Genomic DNA, 12386 nt, shown 5'->3' with positions numbered 1-12386 from the left:
ATTATAATTATAAATAATACATAAATACATTGTAGTCAAATTTTGACCAATTATTTTCGCTACGAAGTGCAGTGGCGTTGCTTCCAGAGGGCCTACCGCGAACCACGTTCGACGTGTTGCCTCTCTGTCGCACTTGTAAATTCGTACGTAAGTGTGACAGGGAGGCAACAGGAACATGGTTCGCGGTAGGCCCTCAGTTCATGTACCGCACATTTCACAGTTTGCACAGAGAATTAAAAAACCTTAAATACCGAAATACCTCTCCGTGTTGTCCATAGACATAATATATATATAGACGGTGTCTCAGCGAGCTGTCACTGTTGCCACTTTTGTTTAGTGTACGATTAACAATGAGGCCCACGTTGCTGTAGCCATGTCGATAAAGTCATATCGATAAACTATCGACATTTCTTGCAATTTTAATTTTACTTCTAAGGCTTAACGATACCTAAAATGACCAAAAACGCTTTTATTCTTTATTGTGGTTATCAGATCACAATTTTATAGTCACGCCCCAGCAGGGAACCAAGGGAAAGTTCAGATATTTAATTAAAATACATAAATACCTCCTAAAATAGGTGTTCCGCAATAATTGAATTATATTATAATATATTCATTATCCATTAGCATTTCAATTATGTTTATGTTTAACGAAGATATTGAAGCTTCAATTAATCGCTTTTTCGTTCCGCTGTGTAGCGTTTATCGATATATAACATGATTAAAATCGACTTTTCACATCCCTAAAAGAGCACACATATACGCTTTTACGCACACATACACAGCCTGGGCGCATCAAGAAAGGCAACACTTGATTTGAAGTCCACCTTGTCAACAGTATGGTTGTCCTTTTTTGACAAACGGCATTTTAAAAGAGCGAGGAGAGAGAAATGATACTAGTTGCTGCGTCGTGAAAGAGAACAGAAAAGGTTGGGCCCTTGGTGTTGTCAGTCGGTCTGTCACATGCTAGAGACCGTTTTAATGAGATAAAAGCTTTTAGGATCATTTAGCGTTAATCAATTTAATTTCGTCAGACAGCAAGGATCGATTAATTAAATTTGACCTATTCATTATTGCATACCAGCAGCTCAGAAAATCTTCTACAATAGGTATACCTAAAACTTTTTTAGAAAAAACCTTTTACCTATCCTATAGGATCACTCGTTGTCTGTCTGCCCGTCTGTGAAGTTTTTCTCAGGAATGTAGGATTAAGCTGAAATTAAAATCTTATAGGTAGTCAGGTCTGCTACCCTTTGGAGCAAAGATAAGGCCGTTTATGTTCCGTTTATGGAGCATGTTTTGCAGTGGCGGATTTGCCCTAAGGCACAGTAGGCCCGGGCCTAGGGCGGCAAGATATTTAGGGGCGGCAATATGTGAAATTCGATGGTAACAAGAAATAACTCAAAATGTAGTCAATATTATGGGGGGCGGCTACAGGGCCTGGGGCCTAGGGCGGCAAAGACTGCAAATCCGCCACCTGATGTTTTGACACTCGCAAGGGGATCAAAACCTAATAGGGGACTTCCCGTCGACCTAGGAATGAGAATCATCAAATTTTGCAAGAACTCATATCATGTTCATGTAACACGACTAAATTCGGAAGTTGGTACGGAACCCTCGGTGCGCGACTTATTGTAGGTGGTTATTTTTCTTAAAAGTTTGTCGATCCTCATCCGGACATTTTCTCTAATCGAATTCAAGTTGTACGAGTGACCTATTAATCTAGTTTCCTATGATTTTATTTTAGTGGAACGACCGTCACTTTCGTAAAAAAAATTATAGATAAGCGATAAGCGCGTATTTTTTGCAATTGTAGTATAGTTTGACAAGCCAGGCCATGACATGCCAGGCCAGTCTCTCAGCGGTAAGGTTACGAACCCTCAATATATGGTCTAACACCACAGGAGCTCTTCACACAACATGCCTGGAAAAGTTATACAGCGAGTTTCCGGTGCTCATGGCGGGTACGGATCGAACTCACAAACAAGCCATTTTTGACAAAAGGTACAAAATACAATTATTTGAGGACGACAACTGCGAAGGACTCAATCCCCGGGAGCTGAGAATCTTCACTGATGGGTCCAAAACAGACAGCGGATCAGGCTCTGGAACCTTCTCAGAAGACCTGAACATGTCAATCACCACTCCGCTAGGAGCCCATAACTCGGTATTCCAGGCTGAGTGCATGGGCATTATTAACGCGGCGGCTGCCATCACTGCAAGGAAGGTAGTAGGATCCTCCATCCGCATACTCTCCGACAGTAGAGCAGTCTTAATGGCCCTAAAAAGCCATATAATCACATCCAAACTTATACACGAATGCCACGAACGACTAATGGAGGTATGTCAGAACAATAAGATCACCTTACAATGGATCAAAGGACACAGTGGATCCCGAGGCAACGACGCCGCGGACGAGCTCGCCAGACAAGGATCGGGTGCGGGGCCTATTGGCCCGGAACCGATCCTCCCGATACCGTTTAGTAAGGTACGCTCAATGCTGCTGGCACGTACAGGGAAACTACACACAGAACACTGGCTGAACCAAGCTGGATGCAGACAGGCCAAGCAAGCCATGCCTAGCATGAACGGTAAGCTCACAAGGACGCTCCTTCAACTAGGAAAGGTTCGACTGAGTATGGTAACCAGTGTCATAACAGGTCATGGACTTTTTAACAAACATCTTTTTATAACAGGTGTCACAGACAGTCCCCTATGCCGTGGGTGCATGGAGAAAGAAGAAACAGCCTCTCACGTGGTGCTGGAGTGCAGCGGATTGGCCCCATACAGGGCAAAACATCTCGGATCCCCGAGAGACCTCCCCGAGGTCCTACTCAACATCAAAGGTCTGATAGGATTCCTCGAGGAGCTGGGCTGGCAAGACTAGCCCACCCCATATCACGCAAAATAGGCGCAAGACGTCGAGTTGCGGAAAATCGCCCGTACTACAATACAATACAATACAATAGTTTGACAAAAAAGATTAGAAATTATAAAGTGGCAATACTGTAGTGTCGTCCCGTTTTCTTAGATTGATTTGAAAGCGACGACACTAACAGTATTGCCACTTTTTAATTTCTACTCTTTTTTGTCAGACTGATGTATGTAACGAATCCAGTTTTCTAATTCCATGACAAAAACAATAACAGTCCGCCTTTATAAAGCAGTGCCAATTCTCAAAGATCCCGGTAATAACAGTAAATCGTAATTTTATCGCCGCCCGAGCGGCCTAAGTAAACATCTCATGAAAAAAATATATTGCAATACAAAGGGAGCGAACTAATGCGGTGCGAGGCGAGTATTATTGAAAAGGTAGACAAAATTTACTTTACGCCGTAGGTATTTGCTAAGAGGAAATTGGAGACTTAATAGAGACAGCAAATAGTACATTTCCGCACGTGTATCGAACGACGTTTTTTAATACAGTTGCGAAAAAATAAGAAAAACATTGTTAATCGTACACTAAACAAAAGTGGTAACAGTGACAGCTCGGTTAGACGTCGTCTTTAAGTATATTATATCTATGGGCGTTTGGCAGCTATTCCGTTCCATTCAGTCAACTTATTAAGAACGGAATTTTCAATATTGAATATTAAAAAATAAACGTGTTATAATGATATGAAATATGTAATATTTTTCGTATTCTTACATTAACGGTAGGTTTTTATGCTGATTACGACGTTTAAAGGAAACAAATATTAACACTCATCAATAAGTAGTCGTGAATTGGAACAAGTATAAATTTAAAAAAATTGGAAAAGTAAAAAGCACTAGTTCGAGATAACCAACTTTCCGCACGCTAAACAGCTACGTAAAGTAGCACTTTTTGAGCAACTGTATTAAAATAGTTATTTACGATACAAGTGCGAAAAAGAGGAAATTCGAAACGAGTGGCGATAAATTAAAACACGACCGAAGGGAGTGTTTTAAATCGACACGAGTTGCGAATTACCTATTCGCACGTGTATCGTACAACGTTTTACAGTACATATGGCTCTTTAAACTTTTGACATCGCACGAAAAGTGCTATTTTACGCACTAGTGCGGGAAAATAGGACCATATGTACTGTAAACGTATTTTTTTGCGATTTTTGTAAAAACGATTCCGCGTCTAAAACGGATCGATCAAATTGGCATCTCATCCGCAAAATAGACACGAATGACCCAGGAATAAGATTTGACCACATGATTTAAAAGATTCGTCTGTCATTCTAATTTATAATAAAGAAAATATATCATGCCTTATTATATAGAGATAGATATTAAATAGATCGAGAAACCAGAAACCCCACTAAAGTACATAAGCAATGTGATAAATGACGTACAGTCGACGTCACAGATATGTTTACACGTTTGACGTCGACTGTACATTTCAACAATAGGTAACTCTTAAGGTGGCCACTGACGAACCTTCCAACAGTCCAAATAGCGTGGCTACATTCCAAAATCGGTCCGTGAATGTCAAAAACGTACAATGTTTAGTATTAGGATGCCGTCCATTTGGATGAATCCATTGTAACGGCATCCATTTGGAAGGCTCGTCAGTGGCCTGCTTTAGCCGTCATCGTCATCAGGTAAAAGGATTGATGATAATTGAAGGGATGTTTACAAAAACAACATAACTGACTACACTGGTTGATACCTGAAACGATTAACAATGTTTTTAAAAAAGTGTCAACCGCTCTAAGCAGTTATGTTGCTTTTGTAAACATCCCTTCAATTATATTCCATTACAAAAAGATGAAGAATGTGCAAATTGACATTGCTTTTGCGCGATGTACGAGTATTAATAGGTATCGGTTATTATTCTATAGGTAAAATTTTCCTTATAGCTCCAGAATATCCCCCCAAACTCCCGGGAGCGATCGCCATGCTCTGTTTTACGCGTGCCACTACTGCGCCCACTAGACCCATTCACATTCGGCCTATCCCGAACACTAGCAGGTACTACAAACAAAAGACTGCCACGGAGCGTGACAGCTTAACGTCTTAGAGCGTTTCTCTTCTATGGAGCGAAGTCAGCTGAACGTCCGATTATACGGCTGCCTTATAGAGCAGGCTTTTGGATTATGGGTATTAACTATAGGCAAATATGTCTAGAAATTGTAACGTAAGAAGCTAATTATAAAAAGTAGCCATTAAGTTCAGTGCCAGTGACTCAATAGTTGGTTTGTCTGTTCGTAGTCGTTGTACATAATTATGGGATTTTTCATATTATCGGCTCGGCTCTTAGCGCGCGCTGTCAGTGAATTTGTATACCTAAACGGTTTTGTTTTAATAATTGATTTAGAGTTAAGTAGTTGCTATTAACTGCAACGTCAAAAATAGGTACCTAGTGCCTACACAAGTAATTAAATAATTATCATTTTCAACGTTGCTTTTTACACTTGAATGATCGTTTTCGCATAAAAAAGCTCAGCACAATTAATCTGATTTATGTTGCAGAACGGTATTAAATGTGATGAACTGATGAATGTGATGATATTATAAAATTTACTCTAGCACATAGTAAGTTTAAGATTTTATCAGAACCAGAAATAATTCAGGTAGGTATTTATATGTACATACCTACATATAGAAGCGAGCTCAGACATTTCAGTCAACATTATACTTTACAACATATATATACATTATAAAGTAGGGTATCTTCAACGGACAATAATTTGATAGAGTATAGGTACAGTGTAAAAAGTAACAGTGGACCGATGTTTGCTAATGCCGACACCGCACAAGAACACAGAGTTTAACACATCTGCCCAAGACTTACACTTGACTTACTATAAGACACGCTAGCCCTGGCCTATAACCGCGAACATCGAAGTTCGCAAATTGCGGGCATTTTTCTCTGTCACTCTTATTATTTCATTGGAGTAAAAGAGAAAGATCCCCGCAATTTGCGAATTTCGGTTTTCGCGGTAGCCCCTCTGTACCGAGCTACTAACAATGCTGATGTATGCAGCTCCCACCTCTCGCACCCCGCGCGATTGCCCTGTCGACACGACTTCATAAAGGACAATAAAAGCGTTAGTACAAACGATCATTATGGCAAACAATATACCTACCTAAAGAAACGCAAATATAGGAAAAATGTTTTTACGAATATACCCGTTGTTTTTACTCCCCAGTGAAAAGAAACTACTCGTTTTACTTTGTCGTCAGGCAAAGATCGCAGGTAAGTACGTCTACAGCTACACCTGTCCCGGTTTTGGGTTTGACAGGTTTTTTATTGGATTCTCTATTCAATGAGTTTGGGTGTTTTGCTAACTGGACCGTGAAATAAATGTGGCTAATACCTACTGTGCACATAGCTATACAAAGGTTGACTCACTCGTAGCCCGATTAATGTAAAAAGGAACTTTTAAGTTTTTACGAAATACATATTAGATTTTACTATAGTGATTTTCATATCTTAAAGCATAATTACCTTAGGCACAGTAGGTATAAGGAAGGTGTATTTTAGGTCACTTGTTTTTACCCGAGATCCGCTGATTTTTTTTTGTTCGAAGTTAGATTACATGGTATAAATCGCCTTAGGCAGGGCTCTCCAAACCCCGGCCCGCGGACCAAATCCGGCCCGCGAAGCGTTCCAATCCGGCCCGCCGACAGCGTTCCAATCCGGCCCGCAGGAGCCAGGCTTCAGATGTTCAGCCCTAACAGCAGCAACCAGATACACTCCCCCTCCCCTCTTCGGCGCCGACTAGGGATCGCAAACCGGATTGATTTTCAATCCGGCCGGATCCGGCCGGACCGGATCCGGTTAGGTATAAGGATATTAAAGTTAATTAAATGACATATTTTTCAAGTTTTATGCGTTATATGAGAAACAAAAGGTATTTTTACAAATGTATTCATAAAACAACAATTTGAAGTTAATAAGAAATAACTTTTTAACAATAAATTAAAAGTATTAAAAAGTGTCACAGTCACATAGTCAATCTCAATTTAAAAATAAAATTTGAAATCTAAGTCATTTATTAATTTTATTATATTTAATCATTCACGTTCTGCTCAAATTTATAATGTTTACAATAAAAATATAAATTTGATTAGATTCCAAAGCCTGTTAATGGGATCATTATGGGATGGGAAATGGAACTCCTTGAAAGGACAAGTTTTCGTAACGTTCTTTGATGGAATTATTTGTAACGCTACGTCTTACGTAGGCGAACAACGCGCGAACGCGGCGCGGCGAAAGCGGCCGCCGCCGCGCCGCGCCGCGCCGCCTGACATTCGCGTGCAAATCGCGCCGCACCGCGTTCGCGACGAGATCGCTTACGTAGGACACTTCTATGGGCATCAAAGGATTGATTTCGCCGCGCCGCGCCGCGCCGCGTTCGCGCGTTGTTCGCCTACGTAAGACGTAGCGTAACGCTGACATCCATTCTAGTAACAAGATATTTTACTTTTAACCAAATTGTATGAAACGCGCTGCAATATTATCTTGCTTTCATTTTTTATCCGTGAAAATAGTTTATGAATAAATATTTGGGGACAATTTTATACAGAACTACCTACTCGTAGCCCCAAACCAAGCAAAGCTTGTAATATTGGTACTAGCTAGCTCTAGGTATACTAGGCGACGATATATATACGTACAGTATATTGATAAATACATGCTTTTATACATAGAAAACACCCATAACTCAGGAACAAATATCTGTGTTCATCACACAAATAAATGCCCTTACCGGTATTCAAACCCAGGACCATCGGCTTCATAGGCAGGAGGGTCACTGAATGGTCACTACTCACTAGGCCAGACCGGTCGTTACAAATGCCTTCTATGGCATCTCCATCCTTTAATTTTTACTTCTAATTATTTAAGTATTCGTCGTATCATCGACAGATGACAGATGGACCAACAAAGTCACAAAGTGGCCAGGACCCCATGGCAAAAGGAAGGCGGGAAAACCCATAACAAGATGGTCCAGGGACATCATAGCCACAGCCGGAGAAAATTGGCTGATCACGGCAAAAGACCGAAAAAGGTGGAAAGATTTGGAGGAGGCCTATACCCGAAAGGGGTCCTTAATATAGTAAAATAAACAAGAACATCATAATTAAATACTATTTAAGGAAAAATAAAGGCTTAAATAAATAAAAATAAATTCGTCGTATCGTGCCGATTCCTGCCACCAACATGAAAGGAGAGGAAATCCTCTTCTGTTCTCAATCATCGTCATATAAAATATCTTCTTATTTTTAGTCCGGGAGCCGGCTGCATGAAACAAACCTCATCAAAAAATAGAATATACCTACCCTGTAGAGGTACCTGACATTTAGTAGATTCCAACGCACTTGGTCGGCCTAAGCTTAACCTGGCAGATTTTGTACAAATGGCAAAAACGTTGGACAAAAATTCATCAAAAAAAACCTCATCGAAAAATAGAATGAAACTTGTATGGTAGGATACCTGACCTTGAGGACAGTAAAAAAAAAGTGGTCGGCCTCACCTTAGCCTGGCAGGTTTTGCAGTCCGACCAGATTTATTGGGTCACGTGAGAGCTACAATTTACCTCATCGAAAAATAGAATGAAACAAACGGATTATAATAGCTAAAATAAGCCTGTTGACGTATGTCTTGGTCGGCCTCACCTTAACCTGGCAGTTTTTGCAGTCCGACCAGATTTATAAAAAAATCATCAAAAAATTTTTATCGATAAATCGTATGAAACTTGTATGGTACGATAGCTGCCTTTGAGGACAGTAAAAAAAAAATGGTCGGCCAAATTCTGTGTTTGCAGGTTCCTGTGTCCGACCAATTTTGTGGTACCACGTGAGAGCTACAATTTACCTCATCGAAAAATAGAATGAAACAAACGGATTCTAATAGCTTAAATAAGCCTGTTGACGTATGTCTTGGTCGGCCTCACCTTAACCTGGCAGTTTTTGCAGTCCGACCAGATTTATAAAAAAATCATCAAAAATTTTTTATCGAAAAATCGTATGAAACTTGTATGGTACGATAGCTGCCTTTGAGGACAGTAAAAAAAAGTGGTCGGCCAAATCCTGTGTTGGCAGGTTCCTGTGTCCGACCAATTTTGTGGTACCACGTAAGAGCTACAATTTACCTCATCGAAAAATAGAATGAAACAAACGGATTATAATAGCTAAAATAAGCCTGTTGACGTATGTCTTGGTCGGCCTCACCTTAACCTGACAGTTTTTGCGGTCCGACCAAATATATAAAAAAAAAATCAAAATTTTTTTATCGATAAATCGTATGAAACTTGTATGGTACGATAGCTGCCTTTGAGGACAGTAAAAAAAAATGGTCGGCCAAATCCTGTGTTGGCAGGTTCCTGTGTCCGACCAATTTTGTGGTACCACGTGAGAGCTACAATTTACCTCATCGAAAAATAGAATGAAACAAACGGATTATAATAGCTTAAATAAGCCTGTTGACGTATGTCTTGGTCGGCCTCACCTTAACCTGGCAGTTTTTGCAGTCCGACCAAATTTATGACAAAATCATCAAATTTTTTTTATCGAAAAATCGTATGAAACTTGTATGGTACGATAGCTGCCTTTGAGGACAGTAAAAAAAAGTGGTCGGCCAAATCCTGTGTTGGCAGGTTCCTGTGTCCGACCAATTTTGTGGTACCACGTAAGAGCTACAATTTACCTCATCGAAAAATAGAATTAAACAAACGGATTATAATAGATAAAATAAGCCTGTTGACGTATGTCTTGGTCGGCCTCACCTTAACCTGGCAGTTTTTGCAGTCCGACCAAATTTATAAAAAAATCATCACATTTTTTTATCGAAAAATCGTATGAAACTTGTATGGTACGATAGCTGCCTTTGAGGACAGTAAAAAAAAAGTGGTCGGCCAAATCCTGTGTTGGCAGGTTCCTCTGTCCGACCAATTTTGTGGTACCACGTGAGAGCTACAATTTACCTCATCGAAAAATAGAATGAAACAAACGGATTATAATAGCTAAAATAAGCCTGTTGACGTATGTCTTGGTCGGCCTTACCTTAACCTGGCAGTTTTTGCAGTCCGACCAAATTTATGAAAAAATCATCAAAAAATTTATATCGAAAAATCGTATGAAACTTGTATGGTACGATAGCTGCCTTTGAGGACAGTAAAAAAAAATGGTCGGCCAAATCCTGTGTTGGCAGGTTCCTGTCTCCGACCAATTTTGTGGTACCACGTGAGAGTTACAATTTACCACATCGAAAAATAGAATGAAACAAACGGATTATAATAGCTAAAATAACCCTGTTGACGTATGACTTGTTACGGGCGGCTTTCATAAATTCAATGTGGCAGTGTGCGGCAGAATCCACTTGCATCAAATTTGATGCAACACATTGTGGCTGGACATTAAGAGATGAAATGTATAAGATCAAATGGTTTGAAGGACACATAACGCCTTTGCGAGTCGAAGAAATAACAATAAGATAATCACTTAATATATGTGAGGTTATCTTGTGTATTTTTATTTATTTATATTTATTGAGAAGTTCAACAGCGTTTACATTAAATAATATACAAAAAACATGAGAACTTATAGCATAGCCAATAACAGAACTTCCTGTAATTTATACATAATAAAAAATCATCTGTGGGTAGACTTGTAACTTGTGCTGTACAAGAATCGTAAATATAACTTAATTTGTAAGTCTTTAAGGTACAAGGAAAAAGAGAAAAAATTAATAATAACTGTAAACTGGAAAAAAAATCCTAAAATAGTAGGTATAGCTCTAATTTTGCGTAAACAATAAATAAAAAATAGTAAAATAAAAATACATACAGTACCTACATAAACGAGCGAATCTATTAGTTTGTATGCATTTATTGGAATTTATGTGTTCGTGTGTGTGTGTGTGTGTGTGTGTGTGTGTGTGTGTGTGTGTGTGTTTTTTTTTTCTTTTTTTTTTTTTCTTTATAGAGGTGGAAAAATACGTTTGCGTATCATCAGGACTATGCCCGGTATGTCGGACTCAGATACCGACTAAAAAACCTCCTCTGTCTCCGGCCTCTGCTTTCTGTGTGTGTGTGTGTGTGTGTGTGTGTGTGTGTGTGTGTGTGTGTGTGTGTGTGTGTGTGTGTGTGTGTGTGTGTGTGTGTGTGTGTGTGTGTGTGTGTGTGTGTGTGGGTGGGTGTATGTGTGTAAGTGGGTGTGATAGTGCGTGACTACCAGGAAAGTTGCTTTGCAATTTGTGATTTGAAAACACGTCTGGAGGAGAAGAAAGGGTCAATGTTTTGGAACGATTTATTATAGGTACGTGCGATTCTACTCAGAATTTAATAGAATAGAATTTTGGCCATAATTGGTACGATGACAGGGAATATGGAATAGTGTGGTGTGACGAGTTCGGCGCGTGGGAGCGCGGAGCCCTAACTGTGACAGCAATCCAACGCAGTCTAGATGCCCGTTGAGAACATCGTGGAGGAACATTTTACCATTTATTTAAATTTTGGAAGGATCACGTGCAGTTTTTCCTCTACAAGTGTTCGATTGAAAACTAAGCTTTGGTGTATACCTGGATCACCTGCACGTACAAGAAGGCGTTTCATATACGCCCGCCCATCAGATAGGTACACAAAGTCATGATGCGTATGGAATACAGCATGTGTGGTCCTATTCTAGCTGTCACGTGGTATCACAAATTTGGTCGGACTGCAAAAACTGCCAGGCTACGGTGAGGCCGACCAAGCCATACGTCAACAGGTTTATTTTAGGTATTATAATCCGTTTGTTTCATTCTATTTTTCGATGAGGTAAATTGTAGCTCTCACGTGGTACCACAAAATTGGTCGGACACAGGAACCTGCCAACACAGGATTTGGCCAACCACTTTTTTATTACTGTCCTCAAAGGCAGCTATCATACCATACAAGTTTCACACGATTTTTCGATAAAAATTTTTTTGATGATTTTTTTATAAATTTGGCCGGACTGCAAAAACTGCCAGGTTAAGGTGAGGCCGACCAAGACATACGTCAACAGGCTTATTTAAGCTATTATAATCCGTTTGTTTCATTCTATTTTTCGATGAGGTAAATTGTAGCTCTCACGTGGTACCACAAAATTGGTCGGACACAGGAACCTGCAAACACAGGATTTGGCCGACCATTTTATTTTACTGTCCTCAAAGGCAGCTATCGTACCATACAAGTTTCATACGATTTTTCGATAAAAAAATTTTGATGATTTTGTCATAAATTTGGTCGGACTGCAAAAACTGCCAGGTTAAGGTGAGGCCGACCAAGACATACGTCAACAGGCTTATTTTAGCTATTATAATCCGTTTGTTTCATTCTATTTTTCGATGAGGTAAATTGTAGCTCTCACGTGGTACCACAAAATTGGTCGGACAGAGGAACCTGCCAACACAGGATTTGGCCGACCACTTTTTTTTTACTGTCCTC

Source organism: Cydia fagiglandana, chromosome 8 (genome assembly GCF_963556715.1).
Source record: "Cydia fagiglandana chromosome 8, ilCydFagi1.1, whole genome shotgun sequence".
Taxonomy (NCBI): domain Eukaryota; kingdom Metazoa; phylum Arthropoda; class Insecta; order Lepidoptera; family Tortricidae; genus Cydia; species Cydia fagiglandana.
The sequence above is the reverse complement of the archived record's forward strand: the minus strand, read 5'-3'. Positions refer to the sequence as shown.